General features: G+C 37.0%; 1 protein-coding gene across 4 annotated transcripts in view; it reads left to right on the top strand.

Moving 5' to 3' along the window:
• Ttc28 (tetratricopeptide repeat domain 28) overlaps positions 1-26,304 on the top strand; it is a 593,457-nt gene that overhangs the window by 195,981 nt on the left and 371,172 nt on the right. The gene's annotated exons all lie outside the window — the stretch shown is intronic.

Genomic DNA, 26,304 nt, shown 5'->3' with positions numbered 1-26,304 from the left:
GTCTGACTGCCCATAACTGTTAGGTGAACCCAGTGGCTCACTGCGTGGCCGCGCTTTCCCTCCCCCTGCGAAGACCTCATTTGGACGTGGGTTTTATTGACATTCTTCTGGAGGAAAACACAGAGAGCTGGATTTGCTGTGCCCCTCCCCAGCCGCGACCTGTGTCTGTTAGCAGCTGTCTGGTGTTTTACTTGAACTAGCTAAAATGACTCTTTCTTTGTGCCATGATGTGTGATGCCGAGTTTTACATCAGAGCTGAAATAGAAATCATGTGTGAAATGCCTGAGAAGATATTGTGCATTTGTTTTACTGCTCCGGAATCTGACAAACCCTGCCTCCGAATAGCCTGGTGACTTGAAAGGTTTTCTTGGACATCCCATTGATGTGATTTTGTCCTGTGACATTGTCTTTTCTACCTCATCCAGAATCTCTTATGTATTTGTTCTCATCCTAGAGGTTCTTTCAGTGGGGTTGGTTTCGTTCACTTAGGTCGGGAGAGCCATGTATTTCCCCACCCCCACCCCACCCCCAATAAAAACAGTTAGGATGAGGAAAACCCATAGAAGGAACCATATAATTAAGCAATTTAAACAGATCCTGCATATTCCTAAAGTCCTTCATTTCTTCTGTATTTGTAAATTGAATATTTATGAGTAGTTTAAAGATGTCTGCAAACTGTACATTTATAAATGTCTGTTTTTTCTATTTTACCCAATATGCAGTAACTCATGTGGTTATGTCTGTGGAATCCCCTCTGGGTATGGGTATTGCTTGAACCACGGAAGTATTATTCTTGGCAGTCAGGTGGATTTCTAGACTCTGGAAGATTCTGTTTCAAGTGTTAGGATTCACTCTCAGTATTTACTCACTCTGTGATGCTTCAATTGCTATACCAGAAGGTTGTGTTTATTCACTGTATTCATAATCTCAAATCATCACATTATTAGGATCCAGATCTAATTCTGTGGAGTTCACAGAAGATTACAAAAAAATAAGCTGAGCCATCAAATGCTGTATGATTATTTGGTGGTTGAGAACAGATCTTGTTTCTCCTGCACTGGAAATGGAAGCTACTTTAGAGAAGACTCAGTATTCAACTCATTAGGGCACTAGTAAGTCTTCACAAAGATTAGGCTTATTTTTGTACTCTTGCCAGAATACTCACATGATCAGATCATTGTGATGGTTTCTGGCCATGTCAGCTAACACATTTGTAATGGTACAGTCACATGCCATGTGTTTTACCAAACTGTTTCATAAAACCATTTACACTACAGATGAAAAGTGATACTGCATTGATGTGATTTTAACAAAGCTAAGAAGATCATCCACAGAATGCTGCCTCAAGCAGTGTCTGTGTGCAGCTGGCCTCATGACTAGAATTGGTGGGTAGTTAGCTGTCATGGTGTCCTGTCAGCCTCTACTAGTTGGGGCTTTTCTAAATTCTGGGTTCACTGTAAGAGAGTAACTATAGGTTCAAGATTTCTTTGTTTTAACCGAGGATGCAGCTGGGGTACATGATTGAAGGGGAGCTCTTTCCTCCTCTTTTCTCTGCTTACTTGCTGGGTTAGACTTGATATTTAATGCAAGCTTTTTAAACACGAGAGTCTGGCGTATTCTATTAGGGTCTGAAACCTTTTCACAAAGAAACCATCAGAACATGACAAGATTCATCATGTTTTGCCCCCCATGATCAGTGAGGAGCTTGGGACCCAGTCTTCCAAAACACTGTAGGCCTAAAAGCATGTTTCAGAGGTATATACATATCTACAAACTTATCAAGTTGTATAAAGATGGACAGCTCTTTCTAAGTCAATTATACCTTAATAGTTTTTTTTTTTTTAAAGCAAGATTTTGAGCAATTGTCCTTGTTGCATCATGGTAAGAGCAACATTTGATATCATGCAAATAGCAACTACCATTTTTTTAGATGTTGATGGACCTTTATTTTATTCATTTATTTATATGCAGTGTTGAGAATTGAACCCAGTGCCTCGCATATGCTGGCAAATGCTCTACCACTGAGCCACAACTCCAGCTCCAGCAGCTACCATTTCTGAGGCACCTGCTCTATGCTGGACATCTCTAATTGGTCTATATGAGCTCATTTTATTCTTATCCAGTGAGATGGGAGGTGTTATAACTTGTACTTTAAGGAAACTAAGATTTAGGGGGGGGGAGTGACTTACCCACAGTTATACAGGGTCAGAACTAGGATTGGGCCAGGCTTTATTTACTTCAGAGTGTGTGTTCTTTACCATTGTACTTGGGAACTTTGATGAAAAGGGCTATTTATCCAAGAAAGATAAGCCTGAGTTGATCTCAATATACTATATTTAACCAGAGCTCTGCTCTCTCACTTCAAGGTGCTTGCAAAAAGATGTCCCCACCCAGCCCTTTTTCCTCTTGAAATGTGGTGATTTTACCTACATCTGAATTCTTGGAGCACTATCTTTCATGTCTTGGGATGTTGTTTCCTCTTTACCATGTATATCTCCATCACTTTATGTATGTATCTAACCTCTTTCTACCACTTCAAGCTTCTTAAATTCAGGAACCATCTCCCCTCTTTTTTGATGCCAAGGGAAGTATAATTGCTCAATAAATATTTCTTTGATGTGAAAGTAATAAGAGCTATTACTTATTAAACTATTACTTATAAAACTTGTATTTTTAGATTTTCCTATATTTCAGTTGATTCATAGTTATTGAACTGTAGTAGATTACTAAGGAAAACCAGAATTATTTTGTCACTTACTTCTTATATTTGCAGACAGCATCAGGGAGGGGGCAGCCACTCGCCACAAAATCTCCATGGAAGTCATGATAGGTCACAGCGCCAGGCTGTGTAGACTGGGCTCACAATCCAGTGTCATGATCCTTTTATTCACATAACCTAATTGGCCTGGCAAAATAAGCTTTCCTTTGTTTCCACCTTAAGAGGCTATCATGCATCACATTATTTTAATCTTATATTTGCAGAAATGATAGCAATTAAAATGCTTATCTCATAGGAAAATGTTTGTTTACAAATCTGAAGCGATTTCTGTTCTTTAAAACCCAAGGATTACTATCAGATAACACTGTGTAAATAGGGCTGCAGTCAGAACCTTCAGGAAGGCAACTGCTGATTGGATTTTTTTCATTGCTCATCTAATGTTATTTTACTGTTCACACATAATAAAAGATCATTAATAGGAATATGCCACATAAGCTACATTAATTATGTCATTTGAGAATCATATGATATATTTATCTTGTTACACTTGTCACATTAATAAAATGTGAATCTGGCTTCTTAAATGACTTCTCTGACAGAGCTTCATTTAAAAAGCTTGTTTGGAAGCTCACTTGTGAGGATTATGTTCTGTAAATCTGTGTCTTAGGATAGCTTATTACTTTTATGAAAGAGTGTATTTCAGATCTCTATACTTTCTCTATGATGAAATAAGTATTTTGTTTCAGGATTATAAGGCTAAGTCTCAAATTTTAATACAGTTATACCAAATGACAGTCACCTGCTTGAATGCTGTGCAATTGATATTAGATTATTCATTTTGGGCCACAGCTTGTTTAATAGTATAAAATAGATTTTAAAAAATAAGCTTTGTGGATTAGGTAGTTGTAATTTCTAAAGTCGTAGAAATGTCCTGATTGAGATGTTTCTGCAAATCCAATCCAAACACCATTCCCAGATCAGTGTGACCTGAAACCCAGGTTTTGGTGCTGGCAGTTCCCTTGACTCATGTCCTTGGGCAAGTCATTTAATCTCTCACATCTGACTCCCCACTGTTCAAGTTTAGCGCCTCATTATCACTTGCTGGATCTACTGCAAATGGCATCCTAATGATTTTTCTTTTTCTGGTCTCTTTTTTTCTCTGGTTCTCTCTTTTCATTCCTTTCAAGTAATTGTTTTTAAAACACAGGCTGCCATTGCTCACCTTGTTAAGTCTTGCCCTGTATCTCTGGGCAGGGGAGGGAGGTGCTGGGCAAGAAAATGACAGGAGTTTGTTCTGTACTCTCTCACCTGCTCAGAGGCCAAAAGGATTCTTGGTGGTGCCCATTCATGGTTTACTTTCAGTGTGTTGTGGCATATTGTAGCTTCCATCATAAAAGATCTGTCTTAAGCAACTAACTTTATTAAAGAGATGAATGGAAGAAAACTTTAGTACAGACTACATGAGAAGGAAGATGTGCTCTGCCGCTACGCTGCGTGGGAGGGAATTCCAGCTCAGCTTCTCAGTAGCTGTGTAGCCAAGCTGCCTACCCTCTCTGTACTTCTGGGGTCTCTGCTATTCAAAATGAATGGCACCTCGCTCTTAGTATGACTTTGAAGATATAATGCAAAACACCTACAAGAGCGCTTGGCATATAAAAAATGCTTCCTACATTTTTCCTTGTGGCACAGTGTTACCCTGCAGCCTAGCTGGACATGGCTCACTGGGATTCTTTCCTCTCCCTAGACGCCTTCTCTTCATACTTTTCCTAACTCACCTTGCTTCTGTCCTCCTAGTCAGTCTTCCTGTGAACAGTTCTTTTCTTGCTGGGCATTGATGGCCATACATTCTTTTGACCATACTTGTATGGGCTGCGGTCCCAGCCCTGGACTGTATCTGTCAGTATGTCTGTCTCTACCAGTTTAAGATTTTGAGGGGATGGGCACAGAGGAGGAGCTGAACCAGTGAATGTTGGTGTGAATGAATGCGTTTATGGGATGAGATGCTCTGGGATCTTCAGCCAGTTGGTAAGATCCTTTGATTTGCCAGTTACTAGAAATGACTGTCTTGCAAGTTTACCTATTTTCACCCTCCTAGAATGCCATATTGAAGAGAAGTGAGAGCAGCTCATTAAGGGGATGAGCTGAACTATATACCAATTAAAAAGTGGTAGTTGCATAACACAGTGCATGTACTAAATGTCACAAAATTATATGCTAAAGTATACAATATATATTAAAAGATGATAAATTTTGTGTTCTGTGACTTTCACCTCAATTTTTGTTAATTTTAAAATTTTTGATAGTGGGGACTGAACTGAGGGGTGCTTAACCACTGAGCCATATCCCCAGCCCTTTCTCCTTTTCATTTTTGAGACAGGGTCTCTCTATGTTGCTTAGGACCTCATTAAATGACTGAGGCAAGCTTTGAATTTGCAATCCTCCTGCCTCAGCTTCCTGAATCACTGGGATTACAGGTGTGGACCACCACACCTAGCCTCAATTTTTCAAAAATGGTAAAAAGTTGCAGTTATTTGTGACTCTTCTCATACTGATCATGAGATGTCTGTGCACCAACCCTGATTGTAAACTACCAGAGTACATCTCTATTCCCTTTAACCCTCAATATTTATTATTCTGTATATTTGGTAAGAAATGGTCATCTGTAGTAGACTACTTCCAGGAACACTCAAGACGGTGGAAATGGTTGGTAGACTTGATAAGAAGTGAAGGAAGTCAGCAATGAGGAAATCTGAGTTGGCACCGTCACTGCTCAGGAGCTAGCCAGTAAGCTTTGCCAGTGTGAGAGGCTACAGAGTTTAATTGGCCCAACTTCAAGAAAGGGCGCCAGCAGCCACCTTCATTTTGCTAGTCAGTCACAGTGATGACATGCTGTGGAAAATACAGCGGAAGCAGAGAAAAACCTAAACTCCCGGCCAGTCCTGCCAGCTCTTGCTTCCACCGTGAATTCATTCCATCATTAATAACAATGTATGTCTCAGCTTTAAGACTTTGCTTTTATTGATGTGCTAAAACCATGTAGTTTTATTGAAAGCTATAAAATTATATCATTTAACTGACATTTTCAGGATTTATATGAAGCTTTTGTCCTGAACTTTCTTGCTAGTCCCCCCTTTTTAGTTTTTTTTTTAAGCTAAGAGTTCTCACATGACTGAGCCCTTTAACTACATTCCTTTTCCAGCGTACTTTGTCCTTTAGATTGTTCTAGTAGAGTGTCCTGTCTTTGTTATTTTGAGTATACTATTCTTCTTTTACATGTAGTTTAAGAAAAACCATAAAATTGTATCCTTTGATTTATACTTTCTGTGTAATAAATTGAATTTCTAGGAAAGGCTCATGAAATAAGTTTGGTGAGTATTGTCAAAGCTGCAAATAAGCTTTTATTATTATTATTATCATTATTTTGCTGGTAGATATCTCTCAGTTTAGACTGTTAAAGAATGGAATTTCTCTAGCATATGCCTGGTAATGAAAGCCAATGTCCATTCATAAATACACCTGTATTTCCAGCATTGTTTACTTTTGTGAGAGATAATATTTTGGAAGTATATAATGTTGGGGGGCTGGGTCTTGTAGAAGCACAGATATTAAGGCAAGTTCAAGTTATACCGTAAACATTTGGAATAGGGGCCCAGTGGAGTTGGAAGTCAGAAAGTCGTTGTGAGAACTGGTTTTGTTTGGACACATACTCTCCCAAACACACGCTATACACAGACTTGAATCTAGACCCGTAATGAGAGGGGAGCAAGGGAGGGAGAAACCCACCGGGAAGTTTATTGCACTCTCTGGGACAACCTTGGTATAGTCCTATGCTGGCAAAACAACATAATAGATTATAGTTAGTGTTTTTTATGGGTAAATGATTTCTTATTCTGATTTGTCCAAAGCAGGTATCCCTTATTTTAAGGAAAGTAAAAATACAATATTTAAAATTTGACAATAGACTGCATGCTAACTTGTTTTATATATCTGAGAATCTTGACATCCATTACATTTTTCTGGATTATTAATTCATTGTTCTAACTTAATAGCATATCTTGTAATTTTAATATTTATAATAAATGAACACAACTAGAATGCACACATAGACATATTTTCAGGTTTATGCTAGATTTGGTATCTGTGAAAAGCTGTAATGATTAAGTCTAGATATATTACATATTTTGAGACTGAGATTTTCAGGCATAAATAAAATTGTTTTTTATTAGTTAAAAATTCTTTTAATTCTAGATGAACACTCTACCACTGAGTTACATTCCCAGTCCTTTTAAATTTTTTTGAGAGAGGATATTGCTTAATTGCATAGGCTGGCCTCAAATTGGCAACCCTCCTGCCTTAGCCTCCCAAAGTAGCTGGGATTATAGGTGTGCCCCAACATACTGTGCTTGAGGATTGCTACATTTTTGACTGAGGAGTAGAAAGAAAATGGGGGCCTATACTATTTTGGTGGACGTTTTTTATTACCTAGTAATTAGATTTTTTTCCAACAGAGTGTGAGCTACAGTAATAAAGATAATATGAAAATCACTTTATTATTATTAAAGTTATTGATAATTTTTTAGTAAATTTATTAGAATGTGAAATGGCCTATGTGTGACCATCTTTGAAATACAATAGTAGAGATTTACTATGGCTTAACTGATGTTTGAAAGGAGGGTAGGAATGGTGGTGATAAATATCAAAAAGTTTGGGGAAGGCAGGGGCTGTGGCTCAGAGGTAGAACGCTTGCCTAGCATGGGCACTGGGTTTATCCTCAGCACCATGTAAAAATAAAACAAAGGTATTGTGTTCTCTCACAACTAAAAAATAAATATTTTTAAAAAAAGTTTGGGGAATTGATTATGAATTTTGATATTCCATGGTCACTATGGTATCCATGGAAAATCATTGCACTAAGTGGTGTTTTTGTAATTGCCACAGTAACCCAAACTTAATTTATTAACTTTCAACCTTTAAAAAATTTCAACCATTTTAAATATGAAGTTTTCTAAAATATAGTACATATTTTCCATCTTCTTTAACAAAAGATGCTAAGAATGATAGGATGATTTAATCTCCTGATTACATAGGATTATCATCACAAACATGAATGGTTCTGTTGCTGTGACACAGTCATTCTATAAGAGCTTTTAAGGAATGTGGAATTATTTGTTCCCATATGGAATGACCCCAGATTGATGTCTTGTTTCTTTTAAAATAATTTTATGCCTTCTTTGTACTGTTTTTACTTTTCTTTCTGCATTGCCCAGAGTAATGCTGCTCTCATGTAGGTTCATGGACTGTCTATTTATTAAAGAAACACAAAGTGCTCCAGTAAGGGAATCAACACTTTTAAAAAGGTGACCATGACATATGTGGTGGTACATGTGTGTAACCCCAGCTACTCAGGAGGCTGAGGCTTGTTCCAGCCAGCCTGCGCAGCTTAGTGAGACCCTGTCTCAAAAGAAGAAAAAGAAAAAAAAAAAGGCTGTGTGGATGTGTGTCAGTGGAAGAGCACCCCTGGGTTCAATCCCCAGTATTGAAGAAGAACAAAGGTGGCCAATCAGATCTAATTATATCAATATTAAATCCATTCAAATATTTGGAAATTAAAGAAAGTCTAATTGATTAAACAAAAACTTGACATTTGTTCTCTTTTTGTAATTTCTTTTTAAGGCAGTTTTCTAGATAGTTGATGTAGTGATCTTTTGATAAATGAGTTATTATTCATTATTAATAAGTGTTAGATACAGTTGTGAATGCATCATAGGCTTGAAAACATTTTGAGTGATGTGGAATGCCACTGCAGTTCTCCTTTCCTGACTCTGCTTTGGTGTATCTGACTTGGAATTTATTTTTCATGTAACTTACATATAATAAAAACTACACATGGTGAAAAGCCATGGCAGTGCTGGGTGTGGTAGCTACTTGGGAGGCTGAGGTAGGATCTGTTGAGACCAGGAATTTGAGCCCATCTGGAAATAAAACCCCAAACAAAACCAACAACAGCAGCAAAACTACTGCAGAAGGAACCAGTATTAGTGGTTCAGGTGGAGGGTATTACTTCCATCCCAGGGGATACATGTAATTGCTTTTGAGAAGAAATAACCAAGGAACTCAGTTATTAATAAATAATATTTACTTAAATATTAATTAGTTGCACATTAATTAACTAAAACATTGTTTTCTTTACTGAAATATAAATTATTTTAAACAACTTTTTTGTTTTAGCTTAGACTTGCTGGAGAGAATTTATAATACTTAGACTAAAATTTTTTTAGAAAGGAACCTTAAGGAGCATTTAATCTTGCAGACTAAGAAGGAGAGTGCCAGAGTGTAAAGTGACCCCCTCATATCACTTAGCTAATCAGGGGTGGCCCTTGACCTGGGTACCCTAATGAGAGAGCTCTGTCCACTGTTCTGCTCTCCTTCTTCTGAAGAAGTTAGCAGCTAGGGTTGGGCTCGTTTATAAGAAAAGACAGCTAAAAGAATGGTATATTTGAAGACATCAAGAAGTTTATTAGCTTTCAGACACACACATCTAGAACTTATTTCTCTAACATCCCATTGGGCTGAGGCTTTAAAAACCCACAGTAGGGACTGGGGCTGAGAATCAGTGGCAGAGTGCTTGCCTTGCACATGTGAGGCATTGAGTTCAATCCTTAGCACCACATTAAAATAAATAAATAACATAAAGGCATTCTGTCCATCTATACCTACAATTTCTTTTAAAATCCCACAGTAAAATACAAGTATAATAGTAGCGTATGTGCTGACTATAAATAATAGCATTTGTTAGCAACTGGTCTGTCCCCCAGCAACATCTTAAAAAGGGGGTGTCCATATAACCACTTGGTGTAGCTGGTAGGGAGTAACATGAAATGGCAGGACCATAGTCCATGAGGGACCTGGTTTGAGGTGGAGATGGGGCTATTTTGGTGGGGACCTTGAGTAGCTAGGAAACAACATTCAGCAGGGGATCTTCACTTCTGTGGACAGGACAAGAAGGGAGTTGTGGACAGAATATTACAGACTTCATAATTCCAAGAAAGGACCTGTCTAGGCCAGTGTAGGTAACGCAAGAGGACCAGGAGGAAGGGAAGAGAAATTAATGACTGCTGTCAATAAGGGTAGAATAATGTGTGAAAAGCAAACTGTTTATGTCAGCTTGCACAAATATAAAATAGAACTCTTTGATAAGTAGATTATATCTAACTGCATTGCCATTGTTCTAATTATTTTTGATGCTAGCTATAGGGTTCTCAAGAAATTTTAATGAACCATATAAATGCAATCCCATTTATTTGGTTTATGGGAAAAAAACAATTTAGAACTGGGCTATTATGGAGCCAGTATTTACAGTAAATAACTGTAAAGTTGGCAAAATTTCCTTGTTAATCTAGGCAGAACTCTATGACTTTATTTTTTTTAAGTGAATCTGTAAACTATATTTGCATTTCCTCATACTGGACTAAGAATGAACAAGAATGTAAAATACTTAAAGCTAATTCTTAAGTATTATAAATCTATAGAATATACTTGTGACATTTAAATGTTTATTAAAACAGTTTGAAAATATGGAGTAACTGAGTGCATTTCATTATCCTTTTGTTTAAAAATTAAGCATAAAAATTCTAAGCTTAAGAGATACCAATTAAAGGTGAGATCTTAAATGAGAGGTTACTGACTATGTATAAATACATGTACAAATAAGTTAACATTTATCCTTACCCGGGCTGGAGGTGTGGCCCAATGGTAGAGCTCTTGCCTATACCTGTGAATCCCTGGGTTTAATCCCCAGTATTGTAAAAGTAAAACAAAATTGTATCAACCAAATATACCAGGGAAGATTAATAGGCACAGAGTTATAATCTCACCAAGGATGAGCTTTAAACACTAACATAAAAATTACAGTTCAATAAAACCAGGTATTTATTTGCATTCTGTAGTCATTTTACAGATTGTTTCAATGATATGCTTCTAAATGGGAAAACTTTTTTAAGTCAAATTCATTTAAATTGATCATATTATTAAACATTTGTTATAACTGGAGGAGATGCAAATATAAATAAAAATACACTTCACAGCTTACAATCTAGAAGAGAGGGTAAGAGAAGTGTACTGTTATCTGAAAAGTGAGGGGGCATATGTTAAGTATCACCAGAGTGGCAGAGAGTGTTCTCTGGAAACTGAATAAAAGGAACTGTCACAGCTGAGTGGAGTGGGAGACAGAGAAGGGCTTGGGAGCTGGGGTGCGAATGAGTAGACCAAGAGCGGAGGACGTTTCAGCTAGACATGAGGGTCCGTGGGTTTTTCTCCAACAGAGATGAGACTGTTCCAGACAGTGAGAATGACTTAGGGAAAGGCAAGCTTGGGGCATGTTTTTTCTTTTACAATGGTAAGGAATCCCAGTTTGGCTGGAGAGGAGACTTCAAATGCCAGCTGAAATCCAGACGGTAATTGGCCCCAAAGATGGTGAAATTAGGTTTTCACATGCTTATTCTCTTCCTAATGCCCACTGAGCAACTGTTTTTTCTCACATTTTCGTATTAAAGGAAAATGAAAAACTGAGTAGGCTGCAAATGATGGGATTTCATTTGGCTCTGAAAGGATTTTTATAAATACTCCAGCAGCTGTTTACGTGTTTTTCACGATTGCCCTGTGCATATCAGGATGATTTTCCCATTGTTTCAGGCATAAGCCCACATTTAATTCAAGTTTATCTTTGAATGTTTGCCATTCTCATTTTGTTGGGACTCCTTTGGGTGATATTAGTTACCTGATGAAGGGAATATCGTAAATTTGGAATCCTAAACTCTTCCAACTTCAGAATGCCATCTCTTTACTACACAGATGATATGGTATTGATAATAAGCTTGTGTACTGTAGCACAATTCACAAAGCAACAATCTCTCCTGTATTTCCAAATAAAGTATTTGAAGGGAATGATATTTGCAGAATGTGCTATAGTGGTAAATTTAGAGAGTACAAGATAATTACTTGTAATTATGGCAATTTCTGTAAGGGAAATCATCTTAATTTGTTCCCACTAAGAAATAGAATTGCTCTACTCATAGCATTTGAATCTTTTTAGGAGATTAATGCCGTGTGCCTTCATTACTTTGAATGGACATTACAGCTTTTCACTACATCTGAAATTACCCCTTTAATTCATTCTTCTATTGGAATTTTGGTTAAATGCAGCCTTCACCTTTTAAAAAAAATCATATTCCAGAGCCCTTCTTGGAGAGGATTTACACGTCCATCCCAAGAATAATACATCTCTATTAGGAGAATAAACTCAAGAGGAAGTCAGAGGCGGGAAGGTGAAGAGTCTAACTCATAGGTGGAGCATCCTGTCATGTTGTTCCCTGAAGACTTTAAGATTTAGATGGCCTTTAGGCTGATGGGTAATTGCTGTGGCTTAAAAGCAATGCTGTGTCTCTGGGCATTTTTGTGAAGACAGAATTTTGACTACTTTTTTATTTTTAAGCATTTAATTATACCATCTGGGAAAGGTAACCTGTATGTAGGTTAAGACAGAAATTGAAGTGGGAAGAGTAGGTTTATAGTAGGATATAATTAACTGGAAAGGATATGGAAAAATAATTGATGGACATATGTCTAGAGAGGTGACAAAGATGTTAAGTGTAGAAAGTTAAGTCATTATCAGGCTACGATCGTCTACAAGAATAAATTATTTTGGCCTTTGGAGCTGCTGGGGTTATTTAAAAAACCTCGAGTTTTTTCAGTTAGCACTTGTTTCTTATCTGGGGATTTCAGTTGCTGCAGTGAGTTGAGGCCAGTGCCTTAGTGCGGGGACCTTTGTACTCCCGGCCCTAGGTGCAGTGCTTCTCGCTCTTTGGGGTCTGGGAAGGAGAAAGGTGGCTTGTCCACCACTCTCAGCCGCAGTCAGAAGCCGTGCTCAAGTATGGCAGCTTTTAGGTAGGATCAGGCAGAGCTAGTGAGACAAAAGCTTTTCTTTGAAGAGTCCAGCCCCTTTTACCAAGGCTAAACTTGTACTGGAACTTGGGTGAATGGATTGAATGATTATTTCAGTATGCATTTCTTAAGAGTCTACTATGTGCCACATGCTGGGTGTTAATGTTATAATAAGTAGGAAAATTGAGTCACATTAATGGTGACTACTTTACTCCAAAATTTGGGGTATTTCAGTTTACCTTGTGAAAATTTGAGGAATTTAAGAACAAACTGATTTTCTAACTATAAGCTCTCTAATTGGTGAAGTATTAGACCTTGGGTATGCAGATTTAGATATAATGTGATTCCCTTCTCAAGGAACTTACAGTCTAGACAGGAAGTCAGATGAGAAAATGAATTATTCCAAGACAATATGCTAACAGCGTACCACATACAGAGTGCTGTAGGTACAATGAAAAACAGGAGGAAGAGGCGATATGAGCTAAGCATTGAATTTTGTGTAGAAGTTGTCTAGGTTAGTAATCATTAAGTATGTCCATGGTATACACTTTCTCATAATCTATCCCTTTATTTTCAAATGTAACTAAGTTAAGCTAATTAAAAGGCTTTGCCATTTCAAATTCATGTATTATTTCCATTCATGTATCTTGTTGTTCATATGGCTTGATTTCCTCTTAAATACTTTTGGAAGATGTGCATTTCCTACATTAATGTGCATTTCCTACATATTTACCTATCCTTGATTTTCACAGATTTTTATTATAGGTTAAGCATCCCTTATTCAAAATGCTTGGGATCAGCATTGTTTGAGATTTGGGTTTTTTTGTTTTTTTGTGTTTTTTTGCAGTTTGGAATACCTGTGTATACATAATGAAATATCTTGGGAATTCACTTATGTTTTGTATGAACCTTATATACATAACCTGAAGTTACTTTTAAAAAAATATTTTTAGTTGTAGATGGCCACAATACCTTCATTTTATTTATTTAATTTTATATGGTGCTGAGGATTGAACCCAGTGCCTTGCGCATTCGAGGCAAGCACTCTACCACTGGGCCACAACCCCAGCCCCCTGAGGTTACTTTTATACATTTTTAGTGCACCTGTGCTTTGACTGTGATCCATCACATGAGGTTAGTTGTGCAATTTTCCACTTGTGGCATCCTGTCATTAAAAACTTTTGGATTCTGGATTTTCAGATTTCAGATTTAGATATACCTGTTAGATGGGTGCTTTTTTGCGGGGTGGGTTGGAGGGTGGGTACTGGATATTTGGACCCAGGGATGCTTTTCCACTGAACTACATCCCCAGCCCTTTTTATTTTCAAATTTCAAAACAGGGTCTCAGTGAGTTTTTTAAGTCCTCATTAAGTTGCTGAGACTGGCCTTGAGCTTGTGATTCTCCTGCCTCAGTCTCCTGAGTCACTGAGATTATAAGCCTGGGGCCTCTGCATCCAGCTAACATTTTCTCTTTATGGTATAATGTCCTCCTTTCCCCAATATTTTAATTATATATACTTTTTTTTTTGGCGGGGGGCTACTGCGGATTGAACACAGAGACACTCAACCACTGAGCCACAACCCCAGCCCTATTTCATATTTTATTTAGATACAGTGAGTGTCTCACTGAGTTGCTTAGTGCCTTGCTTTTGCTGAGGCTGGCTTTGAACTAGGGATCCTCCTGCTTCAGCCTCCTGAGGTCAGGTGGGGTCAATGCATTTTCCACTTCTGTAATTTTATTCTTTTCAAGAAAAAAATTTCTATTATTTATTTATTTATTTTTGTTACCCGGGATTGAACTCAGGGGCACTCAACCACTGAGCCACATCCCCAGGCCTATTTTATATTTTATTTAGAGACAGGGTCTCATGGAATTGTTTAGCATCTCACTTTTGCTGAGACTGTCTTTGAACTCGCAATCCTCCTGTCTCAGCCTCCTGAGGCACTGGGATATATACACCTTTTAAATGTATGATGCCCATATTAATTTGGTTTTCCTTGATTTTTTAAAAATCAGGGATAGCAATTCTTTTTTTTTTTTACAGAAAATATTTTTTATTTATTTATTTTTTAATTGGTTGTTCAAAACATTACAAAGCTCTTGACATATCATGTTTCATACATTAGATTCAAGTTGGTTATGAACTCCCATTTTTACCCCAAATACAGATTGCAGAATCACATCTGTTACACATCCACATTTTTACATAATGCCCTATTAGTAACTGTTGTATTCTGCTACCTTTCCTATCTTCTACTATGGCCCCTCCCCTCCCCTCCCATCTTCTCTCTCTACCCCATCTACTGTATTTCATTTCTCTCCTTGTTTATTTACCCATTCCCCTCACAACCTCTTATGTGTGATTTTGTATAACAATGAGGGTCTCCCTCCATTACCATGCAATTTCCCTTTTCTCTCCCTTTCCCTCCCACCTAGTGTATCTGTTTAATGTTGATCTTTTCTTCATGCTCTTCCTCCCTGCTCTGTTCTTGGTTGTTCTCATTATATCAAAGAAGACATTTGGTATTTGTTTTTTAGGGATTGGCTAGCTTCACTAAGCATAATCTGCTCTAGTGCCAAGGGATAGCAATTCTTAAAGTATTTTCTATGAGATTCACTGGAGAAGGAAAAATTCAATTGTTAAAAAAGCATAGAAAAGGGCTATACGCTATTTTCCTCTTGGAGCACACATTGGCACATTGTAAAGGTCCTGAGAAATCCTATAATTAAAGAGTTTTTTTGTTTGTTTTTGTTTTACTACCAGCACTGGGAAAAGAGAGAGAGGGAAGGAGGTAGGGAGAGAGACAGACAAACTTCTTTACCTTTATTCAACCAACATTTTCTCAGTGACTTTTTTTAAGAATCTTTAAAAAAAAAGTGTGTGTATATGTGTACATATATATATTATATGTACATATATATACATTTTATATATATATATATATATATACACACATACATACATATATACACACACATATACTTTTTTTGCAGTTTGGAATACCTGTGTGTGTGTGTGTGTGTGTGTGTGTGTATGTGGTGTGTGTGTGTGTGTATATATATATATAAATGCTGTATATATATATATGAATGCTGTATATATACATATATGAATGCTGTGTATATATATATGAATGCTGTATATATATATATATGAATTATATATATATATATATATATGTTGTAAATGGACACAACACCTTTATTTTGTTTATTTACTTTTTCTTATGTGGTGCTGAGGATTGAACTTAGTACCTCACATTCTCTAGACAATGCTCTACTGCTGAGCTACAGCCCCAGCTCCAGTGTGACTTTTTTTGATAACACAAAAATGTGTTTTGAAAATTGTTTTCTTAATGTATCTTTGTTTTTAGATTAGATCTGAGAATTTATACATTTAGTCAATATAGAAATGTTCTTTTCCTCTTATGGTTGAATTTAATTAGAAGAAAATAAAAGAAGCAAAGAGGCAAAAGAAGGAAATAAAATGAGAAGATTTCTTTGTCGACAGTAGAAAAATGTGAGAGGAGAATGTGGGTAGCAGCAGAAAGGTAAAAAAGAAAATGTATTTTATGAAAGTACAAAATGTTATTAAAATGTAGCACAGTGAAAATCCACTTATCAGATTCCTGGATTTAATATTTCCCCAGAGACATGAAAATATTGCCAAGTGCCAAAGTGTTTTTTTCTAACATTTAATTTTTCACTGTGCTTAAAACATTTCCCTACCATTTTTCCTGAAAAACAATATCTGTGGATTTCACTTTATTATTGAAGGACTAAAACTTTAACAAAAAAACTAAACAATAAGTTTTAATAATAACTTAAATAAGAGGGTACAGTTCTTTTGGCAGTGTTCACAACTGGGGAAGCATTTTCCCTCCCTGAGTGTTTAGATAAATTGAGGTGATATGAAAAGAATTGGTGATGTTGAGGTGATTTGAAGTTTGAGGTAATGTGAACAGGAAGTGTGATGTCACCTGTGATTATGTGAGCTGGTGGACCATCTTTACATCTTGAATAAAGGGTTGGATTTTTGTTCGATGACTTATTTTAATAGGGCATTATTTTTCTTTTGGACCCTACTGGGAAAAATGGCCATTTCTTAGCTTGATTAGAGGGAAGGCAGGCCAGGCCACTGAGCCTGTCATCTCTAGTCTTGCCAGATGGGGAGGAGCAGAGGTTGCAGGGAGGGCCACACCCTATGTCGTGTCAGATTATGCTGGTGAGCTCTTGTATGGTGGATCTCCACTGATTCCCTTATGTTTAAGCAGGCCAAGGAAGTAAGAATTGACAAAATTGGGAAGTTGTGTGGATCCTTTTGAATTAGAATATAGTTATTTGGAAATAAGAACAGCCTGATCCAACTGTGAGGTGAATCAAGTAACTATGTGAAGATAGATTCAGAAATATGATTGTAAGCCTGACTGTGTGTGTGTGTGTGTTTTAAACATTACTATTGTGCTTTGTTTTGTTAGCCTTAGAATTTTAAGTATTTTTAAAACTGTTATCAGCTGTATTGAAGAGAACCAAAGAAAGTTTTTATTATTTTCCTCCATTCCCACTAGGTTGGGTCATTCATTGAACAAGTATTTCCCACGTGTCTGTTGAATTTTGGTGAGAGAAGCAACACATCTCTAGGTGCTGGTGAGGGGGTGACAGCCATTATCCAGGGAACAGCTTCAGAGGGCAGTGAGTCTGAGGAATTATTATTGGGTTCTGGTTTAGTGAGGAAGAGTTTCCCTTACTTTATCTCCAAAGTCCCCCATCTCATCTCAGCTTGCCATATTGAACTTATTATTTAAGCCTCCTGTTCATGAGCCTCCTCTAGAATTAATCTCTTCTTTCACTGCACTCTTTTACCCTAATTAGAACAATTATTGCATTTTGATCCATTGACCTGTGATTGATTTATTAGTTCATTCATTCGATGAGTATTTGTTACACACACTGTATCAGCCATTAAATAATGTATCAAGGAGATTGCTGATGGGTAAGAATCCATTCCTGTCTGCAAGGAGCTAATTGTCAAGCATTTCTTTTGCTTGTTTATATTGGTTCTTCCCACTTGATCTACTCAAAGGGCGGTGATGGGTTCTTATTCCTCTTTTCTCATGTGCCTAGTGTAGTGCCTGGCCTATAAAGCATTCAGCAAGTGCTCTTGAATATATTGGATTTGTTTTTGTTTCTTGCACACACGGAACTGAAAATTCATGGATATTGGTCTTGGGTAATTTAAGTTTGTACTAACAGGCTTACATTTTAGGAAACCAGAGTTCTGACAGGTTATATTAAATGATACATTCAGCTGTATTTAGTAAGTCAGTAGTAGATGAATTTATATTCTGATACATTTTATGTTACTTTGTAAGCCACTGACCTATTATGCTTTACTTTAGCTTATTTTAAATACCACCCCCCCAAAAAAACCCCTGAAGGACTGTGTTTTAGAAATATCATTTATAGTAGAAATAAAAGGTTGGATCTTTGTTTATATGCATAATGATTTAGTAAGCAATGAAGTCAGATGTCAGAAGGCTTTTAGGTCACTGGTTGAGTAGCATTGTGGTTTATTATTTACCTTTTGCCTACCACAAATGTTCCTCTAATCCAAGAATCCAGAGTAAATGTTTGCTGAGAGTCTCTACAATGCCTAAACAATGAAATATTCACATGCTTTAGTGGTAGCAAAATTGAATGGCAAACAGCTGCCAGCAGCCATTCCTTGCTGATCTAATCCAGGAGGTTTGTGAAAGGGGAGCATATGGATAGGGACTAACTGGAAATTAGCAAAGACCTAAATGTTTGACTAAATGTGGTTATACTTTGCTATGGTGAAGCCCAAAGGTGAGAAATGGCCTGCTATTGAAACCAAGTGGTAGGAAAGATTTTTACAGGAAACAGCTCTGACACAAACACAATGGTAAATAACCAGAAAAATGGGCCTTTGTATTTGTATACATTTTCTATTATTTTTTCTACCAGGGATTGAACCCAGAGTCTTTTAACCACTGAGCCGCATCCCAGCCCTTTTTTATTTTTTATTTTGAGACAAAGTCTCACCAAGTTGCTTGGGGCATTGCTAAGTTGCTGAGGCTGGCTTCTTTGAACTTTCAATCCTCCTGCCTCAGCCACCTGAGCTGCTGGGATTATAAATACGTGCCACTGTGCCTGGCTGGCATTTTCTAATATTTAATACAGTATTTGTCAAATGAGTGAAAGGACAAACTTCTATTGCATCTTTTTATTTTATTAGGTTTTTTCCAAGTTATTTAATAAGGTTAATTTATGTGAGTTGAGTACTAGTTGGTTCTTCATATGGATAGGTTCCACATCCACTGATTCAACCAAGCATAGATAAAAAATATTAGGGAAAAATGTGTTTATACTGAATATGTTCAGACTTTTTTTTCCTTGTCACTATTGTTCCCTAAACAATATAGCATACAACTTATTTACATAACACTTGCATTGTATTAGGTATTATCAGTAATCTAGAGATGATATAAAGGATGTGGGAGGATGTATGTAGATTATACACACATTCTATGCTGTTGCATGAGGGACTCACATGTGTCCATTAATCTGGATGTCTGTAGGAGCCCTGGAACCATTCCCCACAGATTCCAAGGGATGACTGTACACCAGAGAATGTTGGTGTTTCCTGATGCAATGTTCAAGATTTAAATCATTCTAGTGATCCCACAGAGTGATGCAGAATCTGTGATTTTACCCAAGCACACTATGTGAGTTGCTTAGCTGGCTACTCAGGAACCTCATATCAGACCACTTAACAAATGTACCCACATTTGGATCACCGCTAATGCAACCTACTTCTCCCTGGTAAGCAGTGGCCATCATTGTCCTCTTTATCACAGTAGCTCTGTGCTGTCTGGGGGCTGTCATCAGCACCTGGAAGCATGCTCTGGTTTTATGTAGACAGGTAAGGTTAATGGAGCTACTGTAATGATGTAACTTAATGGAGCTTAGAGTTTATTTGCATGACCAGATTTATTTTAATGGAATTATGAATTACTTTATTTCAGTATTTATAGAGTCACTGAGGGCCCGAAAAGGGTTACCTAAAATTTCAGCATACTTCAGTGAATTTGTAGAGAAAGCTATTTACCATAGTAATATTTGCAAATTTGGGGATTTAGAATGATTCAGAGATCTTTAGGAATAGAAGTTTCTCACAGTTTTTTTTTAATACTCTTTTTTTTTTTAAACTGTTAATCTGGGAACTTTTACCTGACAGATACATGGTGTGAATGATGGTGTGTGTTTGTGTGTGTGTGTGTGTGTGTGTGTGTGTGTGAGAGAGAGAGAGAGAGAGAGAGAGAGAGAGAGAGAGAGAGAGATCGAGAGATCTGTTATTTCTTTAAAAAAAACAACAACTGGGGGCTGCGGTTGTAACTCAGTGGTAGAGCACTTGATGCACAAGTGTGAGGCACTGGGTTCAATCCTCAGCACCATAGAAAAATAAATAAATAAAGATATAAAAAATAAAATAACATTATTTTAAAAAACCCTATACTCTCATTTTTTTGAGTGAAGATTCAATGACTATAAATAAGAAAATGGCAATTTACATTATCTGTTGATTGTTAGGGATTGCTAATGTCAATAATATAATTTTTAAAATATAGCATTGGCTGGGGATGTGGCTCAAGTGGTAGCGCGCTGGCCTGCCATGCGTGCGACCCGGGTTCGATCCTCAGCACCACATACCATCAAAGATGCTGTGTCCGCCGAGAACTAAAAAATAAATATATATAAAAAATATAGCATTGATTTTTTTAATATTTAGTTTTTAGGTGTAGTTGGACACAATGCCTTTATTTTATTTACTTATTTTTATGTGGTGCTGAGGATCGAACCCAGGGCCTCGCACATGGTAGGTGAGCGCTCTACCACTGAGCTATAACCTCAGCCCCCTAGCATTGATTTTTAAAATAAAAATTAGACTTTTAGTGTTCATGATATAAGGGATTGCTCACTGATTTTTAAAATGCTGTTGAAGTCTTATAGAGGCATGAATACAGATTAACTTATTTAATGTTACTGGTATGGGGTGCAGACTACGTAGAATTTGGAGGTACATGGAGGGTTTTTGGGGGTGGGGTGGTGAGGGTGGAGCTGAGAATGAAACCCAGGGCCTTGCACATGTGAGGCACGCGCCCTACCACTGCGCTGCACCCCAGCCCGGCATGTGCAGTTTTAAATCACAGCTGAGAGGATGCCAGGAGCAGAGTGTTTGTGGTGTTATTTGTCTCTAGCAAAGGATGTTAACCTTTAACCTCTGAAGTCCACCCATACATCTGCCCATTCATGTATAGAATCCCTTATGCTCATCAAAGACATTTAGCAGGGAGACCATTCAAGTATGAAGGGGAGGAAGACAACTTTCTTCCCCGTGTTTGAGTGTTACACTGTTACTTTGTATTATGTTGGGTTTAACATTTCATGTTCTGTTAAGTTATACTTATATTCATTTACTCCTCTCCTTTCCTTTGAAAATAATCATGAACTTTTAAAAAAATACAACTGAAGATTGTAATAGCTACATCAAATCTGTTGAAAGCTTAAGTTAGACCACATTTCTTATTCTACCCACTCCCCTTGGTGAGGTATTTATTATATCTCTTCTTAATTTGAAGTAGCAAAGTGTAAGCATTTTGTGAAATGCCTTGAACAGTCAGAATTTCACCAGTTCTTCTATGAATGGTATTTCATTTTTAAAAAAATTTCTTTGAGAGTCAGCCATCAATTGGTAATTATTGTTAATATACATTCCAACCTTATTAGTTATCAGAGAAATTTGACATCCCTTTTTGGGGTTCCAGTTTATTTTATTTTAAAAAAATTTTAATTGTAAATGCACACATATCTTTTTGTATATTTATTTTTTTATGTGGTGCTGAGGATCGAACTTAGTACCTCACACCTGTCAGGCAAGCAGTCTACCATTGAGCTACAGCCCCAGTCCTTCAGTTTATTTATTTAAAAAACATTTTTCTAGTTGAACATAATACCTTTATTTTTATGTGGTGCTGAGGATCGAACCCAGGGCCTCACACGTGCTAGGCGAACGCTCTACCACTGAGCCACAATCCCAGCCCTCCTTCAGTTTATTTTGATGATATACTTACTTGTAATTTTCTTCAAAACATCAGTAAGTTGCCATATAAAATGGAGTAAAAATAATTCTTTTTAGAGATGTCCCTCTCTTACTTATATTTTCCTCCACTGAAACAAATTGGTTTTCCAGGGTTGCAACTTTGTTTAATTTTGAAAGACAGAGTATCTGTGAAGCCTGCTTTTTTACACCATTTGAATGACAAAGAACATTTTATTAGATCATTCATAATTATAAGTGGTTTTCTCTCTCTCATTTTTTTTTCCCCCCTAGTACTGGGCATTAAACCCAGGGTCCTCCGGGCTGGGGCTGTGGCTCAGCGGTAGAGCGCTCGCCTAAGACATGTGAGGCACTGGGTTCGATCCTCAACACCACATAAAAGTAAATAAACAAAATAAAGATATTGTGTCCAACTATAACTAAACAAACAAAAAACACACCAGGGCACTCTACCACTGAGCTATATATCTAGCCCTCCAGCCGTTTTAATTTTTTTTTGAGAAAGAGTCTCCTTAAGTTGCTCAAGTGGGCCTTGGACTTTAGATTCTCCTGCCTTAGCCTTCCAAGTAGCTGGGATTACAGGTATGGTCACTGTGCCCACTGATAATAGCATTTGGATAAAATGTGGCATTATACATTTGAATTTATATCAGCAAATAGAAAATATAGCAAATAGAGGGCAGCCATCTAGTTTCTTTTCCAAGTGACTCAGTTAAAATAATGTTTAACTTTTTATATTTCTTGGTTTTATGATTATAGAAACAGAATTGTTTGTTTGTTTTTCTTCTGCTGCTTGGGGAGAAAAAAGGACAGCTATAAAGCTGAAGAGTGAAGTCTCACTCACTTCTCCTTTTTTAAAGAATCTGCTGTTGCAGAGAGAGACAAGAAGCAACCAGGAAAGCACTTAACTTTCATGCAATGTTTGTGTTTAGTAATTTCTCATTGGTATTAAAGTTAGAAAAATAAAACTGTTTTTTTCAATGAGATAAGCTTGAAATTTTGTACTATATTCATGCTTTCTTAACTACAACCCTAATTATTAGTTAATAGTAAATTAAAGATAGATTTTTTAGTACAGAGGGAGAGTAATAGATAGGCATGTTTATTGCCAAAGATGAGCATTTAGTCAACCAGCCAAAAGCTTTCATCTGTGTCTTCTACAATTAAAACAAAGTCTATTAGTCTTGTCAATCAGCAGGCATCTGGGGTGATGGCAAGGGCTGTGCAAACACTAGTAGCAGCTGCCAAAGAATCAAAAATGTAACTTTTCAAAATCAAAGTTGCTGCATAGAAAATAAATCAGCCTTTCATAAGATTGCTTAATTTCCAATAAATCTGTAAATTAATATCCTGTAATCTGGATTTCAGAACAGTTTTTTTTAATATTTATTTTTTAGTTTTAGGTGGACACAACATCTTTATTTTATTTTATGTGGTGCTGAGAATCGAACCCATTGCCTCACACATGACAGGCAAGCACACTACCACTTGAGCCACATCCCCAGCCTCAATTTGTTTGTATTTATAATCATCTGTAGTCCTCTTTCTTGAGAAGACAATGAGTTCCAGTCTCATTTTAGAGCTGTTCCTGGGAAAATAGCATTCTGAGGTACTGGATATTTATATTACTTGGAAGAAGTGAAACAGAGACACTGTATGATCTTGCAGTTAGAGTATGATTCTGAGATTTTGATTTTAAGTGAAATAAACAATTGCTTTTGTTGTGATCAGTTTGTTCAGAATTGAGTGCGCTGTTTTAAACAGAGTGTGGACATACCATGTCTGGAAGGTAGCTTTTTAAAAAAAATTATTTATGTCGTTGGTTTCCAGTTTAACATCATGTTTTCAGCAAAAGTTTTAAACAGCAATGTTTCTTAATGATGCCCCTAGACAGTGAGGAAGAAGACGAAGCTATATTTTTGAATAGGAGTTTAGTTCAATTAAACAAATATGTGTGAAGCTCCTACTTAGAATAAAGAATTTGGTGTTAAAATAGATATACAAGTGAGTTTGTTCCATTAAAGAGGTTAACTACTTATCAGTTAATGAATGCAACCTAGTGTAATACAAGACAATATAAAAAGCATATTATTAAGTGCTATAGGACATGGGGAGGTGACAGTTCCTGCTTGATCACAGAAGGCTTCTTGGAAAAAATAATGTTTTATTTGCCATGAAAAACTGTAGAAGTTCAACAAGTGGACAAGGGGATGAAAGTATTTAAAAATACTGATGTATTTTTTTAAGTAATATGTCTTTAAGAGAAAATGTTGATACAATGAGAAATTATGGTTTCAGATAATTATACAGGATTCTTGTTTATGATTCTATGATTCATAGAGATTATTTAACTTGTAGGTTTTTAAAAAATATTTATTTTTTAAAAAAATATTTATTTTTTTTAGTTGTAGTTGGACACAATACCTTTATTTATTTATTTATATTGAATCCTGGGCCTCTCACGTGCTAGGTGAGTGCTCTACCACAAAGCCACAACCCTGGCCCCTAGCTTGTAGGTTTTTAAGAGTAACAAAACATTCAGTAGAATATTGACTCCTAAGCCTGGCTGGTCATTGTAATCATCTAGAACTAGGGATAAAGTACTTATTTGTGGATCCTGCTGCTATAAAGTTTGTCCCAGGAAATCTTGGGTAGGGCTCAAAACTCTATTTTTTTGTTTGTTTGTTTGTTTGTTTGTTTGCTACCAGGAATTGAACCCAGGGGTGCTTAACCATTCAGCTACATCCCAGCCCTGTTGTGTATTTTATTTAGAGAAAGAGTGTCACTAAGTTTCTTAGGGGCTCGCTAAATTGCTGAGGCTGGCTTTGAACTCGAGATGCTCCTGCCTCAGCCTCCCAAGCTGCTGGAGTGACAGGTGTGCACCACTGTGCCCAGCTAAGGTTCTGTTTTTAGCATCGACAGGTGTGCACCACTGTGCCCAGCTAAGGTTCTGTTTTTAGCATCGCTGTGATTCTGTCCATTTGCATGAACTTTCTATGCCCACATTAAAATAAAAAAACAAATGATAAACTAACACCCTTTATTCCTTTGATTCCCCATCTCTCAAACCTAAACCAAACAAGTGGGCATGTTCCAAACTATGTTTAGTTATTGGATTCTTTTGAAATTTCATTGTTCAGGTGGGTTTGGAATTTATTGTTAGCTATAGGTACTATGTACTCAACAAATATTTGTTGAATAGATAAGAATAAACATACTAAAAAAAATCTTAAGATTGTATTAGAAAATATTCCATTTTTCTTTCTTTTCTCTTTCCTCCTCCCTCCACCCCCCGTCTTTTCTTCTATGTTTGATCCCCAAATAAGATTCTCTTAAATGTTTGGGAAAGCCCCGCAGCTTCCTTGTGGCCCACACTTTGAGCTTCACTGATAGTTAAGTCCCTGTCATTGTGAAGGGCAGCTATATAAAGCAAGTCATATTGCTGGGGATTTCTTTAATTCGAAGCCTCCTCTGTAGCCTGTACTTTTGCTTTTTCACTAGTCAGAAAATCTGTTTTCTTGAGATTCTGAAGAGGGACTGCATGCTGATGAGTATTTTGAAGTTCTAAGCAGTTCAACTGCTGTCATTGGGGGTTGAACTGTGCAGTATATTTGATTTGTTATAGCTTCTTTATTCTACCCGCTCAGCATTTTCCTGGCAGTTAATTACAACGTGGCTTTAGGGTGCATTCCATAAGATGCTGAAGTCTCAGCTTCGCTGAAGTCTGACACACTTTCCTCCTTGGTTACATAGCTAATGGCCACTCTGGGATAATTAGTGAGAAGAAACTCCAATGGCCCAATTACTGTCTTCTCAAGGTTTTCCCTCTTAATTCTTCTTTGCTTAAATCTTGAGAGATTGCCTCCATTGTAGATTATACTTGTGTGCTATTTTAATCTGGGTTTTCTTAGTTACAATCAGACAGAAGGTGAAAGGCCTACATTTCAGTGTGTTGGGAGTGCCGTAAGAGGTTGGTTATATTTTAAAGACGCCATAGAGTAGTGCCATTCAGAGCAAGAGACAATTGATATTTTTACAAGCTACAGTAATTCCTGGCTGAAGACACATGCCACGTGCCCTCTTCTATGTTATTGAAAGGGCTTGGGGTTTTAGGATCAGCATCACTAGGGCTTCCATAGCTATGCCCAGTATACAGGTTAGTAATCAAGTATTGTGCCATTTTTCTGTCATGAATCTTGACTTGGGGTATTGTAATTCACTAATGTAATGGAAATGCATGTGCATATGCTTTGGTAATGAAACTATATGAACAAGTCTACCATAGCGTTTGGTAGGTAGATAGAACCTAAATCCGGTAAATTCCTGCATCATCTAAGTCAGCCATATGCTGTCTGCCTTTTGAGAATGTCCATCCAACATGGAGCACAGTGATTTCATTCTTTTTCATAAGGTCCATGTCGGCAGAAGGTACTTCTTATTGGAATCATGCAAGCAAACCTCTGTTTTGAACTTTATCCAAACTAGGAAAAAATGACTATGTTAAAA

This window comes from Ictidomys tridecemlineatus, chromosome 2 (genome assembly GCF_052094955.1).
Source record: "Ictidomys tridecemlineatus isolate mIctTri1 chromosome 2, mIctTri1.hap1, whole genome shotgun sequence".
NCBI lineage: Eukaryota > Metazoa > Chordata > Mammalia > Rodentia > Sciuridae > Ictidomys > Ictidomys tridecemlineatus.
Note: the sequence above shows the minus strand (reverse complement) of the source record. Positions and strands in the feature narration are given on the sequence as shown.